The sequence below is a fragment of the Tuber melanosporum genome, assembly GCF_000151645.1.
Source record: "Tuber melanosporum whole genome shotgun sequence assembly, scaffold_186, strain Mel28".
NCBI classification, from domain to species: Eukaryota; Fungi; Ascomycota; class Pezizomycetes; order Pezizales; family Tuberaceae; genus Tuber; species Tuber melanosporum.
The window spans coordinates 119,504-123,303 of NW_003298848.1; positions in this window are offsets into that span (position 1 = coordinate 119,504).

Consider the following 3,800-nt stretch of genomic DNA (forward strand, 5'->3'; position numbering starts at 1 on the left):
TCATTGGAATGAAGACGGTACACTGGTTAACTCAATGGGCATAATCAGGTATTTGAACATTCAATATCTTGAGGTGAATGTGATCTTCCATTTGTCTCCTGCTTTAATCCGTATGTTGTAGTACATGTCTTTGATGTCTATTTTGGTGAAGTATTTTGCTGATTGTAATTTGTCTAATGCTTCTCTGATCAAGGGTAGTAGATACTGATCTTTTTTTATAACTGAACTGAGGGCTCTGTATTTGATACAGAGTCTGATTTTTCATCATTCTTTTTAATGAATAGTATAGGAGATCCTCTTGATGCAAAGATGTCTTTGATCCATCCTCTGTTCAGGTTTTATTCGCTGTACTTTCTGAGTTCTTCAAGTTCTGCCTCTCCTAGAAGGTATAGCTTATTGTAGGAAATTTGCTTTGGTTTTCTTGTTTTTTCATCTTTGTCCAGCTGAATTGCCTGGTCAATTCCTGGTCATGTGAGTAGTAGCCCAGTGGCCTCCTCTTCCTAGAATAGATTCGTGAATTGATAATATTCTTTCAGAATCACTTCTTTCTATCTCTTTTTACTCTGATATTTCCTATCTGAGATTGCTAGCTAAGTACTGATGGTGATTTTTGCTAGGACTGCTTTTACGCCGTCATAGGTCAATTTGAGAATTCCTGTGGTATCTCTTCTTCGATAGTATTTTCTGAAAGTCCGTACTGTAATCTCTTTGATTTCAATTCTTTCCATTATATCAGGCTGAGTTTGGTCTGTCCTTCCGAACTCCTTATTTCCACTTATAGTTTCTTCAAGTGGATCTACTTTATATAAACCTTCAATGTTTATCATTCAATGATCAATTGTGAGATTCGATTACCTTGCTGGACTTCGTTGTTCTCTTGAATTAGCTTGGCCAAGACCACCTTGATTTCATCTCTGTAGTCAGCATTGATTACCTTAGTATTAGTCATTAGTCAATATTTGACTGCTAGACCACTTTAGGGTGCTATCTGTTTATAGGTGCCATCTGGTAATCCAATGGCTATTCCTGTTACAATTATTGCCTGCTCATTGGCTGGTATCTTAGTCCACTCATTGGCATATAGGTCATGTCCTGCTGCCCTCTTTGAACCTCTTAGTAGGCATTTTTGTCCCTTGGGATAGTTTTTGTATCTGTACTCTCTTGTCTTACTGCATCTCGGTGAACTTTGCATGCAAAGTTTCTTCTTCCTCTTTTCATATTGGTGTCGAGTAGACCTCTGGTGAACTGCATCAGCAAAGATTTACCCTGGGTCTGGTGCGTCGGTCTGGTTTCCTGATGCACGTCGTGTACTATCTGTGTTCCCTGCATTCTGAGCTTCTGAAGATATGTTGTAATCCCTAGCGCATCATGTGTATCCTGGGTTGCCACCCTCTATTTCTTTACACCTGGTGCCTCGGGGCCCTCGCTACCATGTCGCTTGGACATCCTGACAATGTCCTGTGTGCCCCCTGCTCTTATGCCCTATCATGGTAGAACCCCCCGCACGTTACCCAGTACCTAGGTTCTAATGCTTTGCTTGTACTCTTTACTCTCTGAAGGGTGCTGCGCATCTCTGCTCTTGGTTGCATTGTGGCTTGTTCCTCAGGTATGTTCTCTGACACAGTCTGACATGCCTGCAAACTCCATTTCTCACTCTCAACGTAACTATCTTAACCTCCTCTCTCAATTACATCCTGACGTCTCATTGTTGTTCCCACATCACCACAAGGTGGTAACAAGGGGATACCAATTCGAGTTCATCTGCCAGTAGTTTCTTTGTCACGTTCTCTCAATGCCTGATGCCCATCCCATGAGTGGTATTGAATTCTTTACTGCTGATGGCTGCCTGGACATCCTTGGGCCCTAATATTTACACTGGCACTCATTATTCTTGATATCACTACTTCCCTGATTCTCTAGTTAAAATCTTGATTCTGTGTAAATTAGTTTAAATATTACTCTTCTATTATTTCTATGCCTTCCGAGATGTCTTAACATGTCTCTGTAACCAAGCGGTGCCGCAATTCTACTCTCCACATACTTGCGGAGATTTCATCTGACACTGTTGCTCAACGTCACAGCAGTGACATCGGGCGAAATCTCCTCTTTCTTTACTTACACGCTTGACCTATCTTTACAGATTAACTGTGGCCCCCGAAGTGCAACATGCGGGTTCGTCGAGACGACACAGTTTGATCTGGTGATTTTTCAATAGATCTCATTGAATGTCCTTAACTCTATTCGACTGTTCACAAGCTATCGCCTGTCCACTCTAAGGATTAGGTAGGCCAGGTCTAAAATAGTGCCAATGTCCACTACTGTAAACCTCTGCAGATCCAGTGTCTTTGGCAGCTCTACAGTGACAAGATCATGTAACTCTGATGGGCGTCCAGAGTTCAGTGCATTCAACACCTGAACACCTGCCAGATGGTAGACTGTATCATAGTGCCAGTAGTCGTGGAGCTTGAAGAGTGCAATGAGCATTCTGACCAGATAGTCCCATATTGCACCATACATTTGCTCCGCACCAATCTGTACCCAAACCTAATTATTACAACTTGCTAGGTTTCGGAAGAGCTCAGTGCCCAAACATCGAGTCCTGTGGATATCGTAAATATTGGTTTCCTGGAATGCTAGAACTGGGATTTCAAGTTGCGTCAATTGTTCAATTAGGAGGTGTTGAAGTATTCCGAGATCTTCAGGCAAGTGGCACTCAATGGGCAGGCTCTACGAGCTATATCGAATCAATTCAACATACATCTTGTCATTTGAGATACGCAAGACTTTGCACAAATAACTGACGTGGGTACTACCTCTATGACACTCCTTGAAGGCCCCTACAGCATATGGATTGTGGGGATTCCATACTCATTTTATCCATACAATCTATAACATCTGCTGGTATGTCAGCTCCAGAATGTCATACGACATCTCAGTTCAAAAGTATCATTCGAATCGCATGGTATTGACTGTAACTCTGCAGGATCTGCCGTGTAGCGTTATTTTTATTCGAATGCCACCATCTATCTTTTGTCTACTCTTTATGCGCTAACTCGTCAAACTCAGTAGAATACTACGGAATGTTGCCAAACTGGTACACATGGTCATAAAAGGGATGAACTAGAAGCAGCTTAGTGAAGTTGAAATGAGACTCCATTTGTATCAATTTTATGCATTGGTCGTTCTCTTCTTCACGGTGCTGCTCCTGCATATAGGACTACTTAGATCTAGCTACAGATCAATCTACAAGCATTCTCCGATATCGTAACTTTGTTTGTTGGTTTTTGAATCTTTGCCTGCATTTATTTAAATCTTCTAAACTCCAAGAAGTTATCCTTCATTGAGTGAAACAGATTAAGATATCAATCTATATAATTAACTGTCTTACTTGTATGGCTCCGGTATTGTGCCATCAGACTGAAATCAAGTAATGAATGGATACAAGCTAGTGCTTATTTGAAGGGTAGGCGTTACGTACTATCAGGCCTCTCAAGGCCACAGCCAGAACTCCCAAAAGACAATGTTCCAAGTTCCTCATCAGCTTTCCTTGCTACTGGGTAATCTTGTGGTATGCTTTGCTGGGTACAAAGAATCCCGGGTATGGAGGTAAAGTTTTCTAGGCATCATCAAATGCCTCTAAACTTGTATGTTTCTTAAGAAATAACTGAATCCAATCCATTATAAACTTGAATAGTCCGAAATAAACAGTGTGGAGCAGATCTAGCTGGTGCATGCTAGCGGGTAAAATGCATGGTAGTCCATCAAAAACATCTGGCCTTATCTTAATACTGAGACCATCA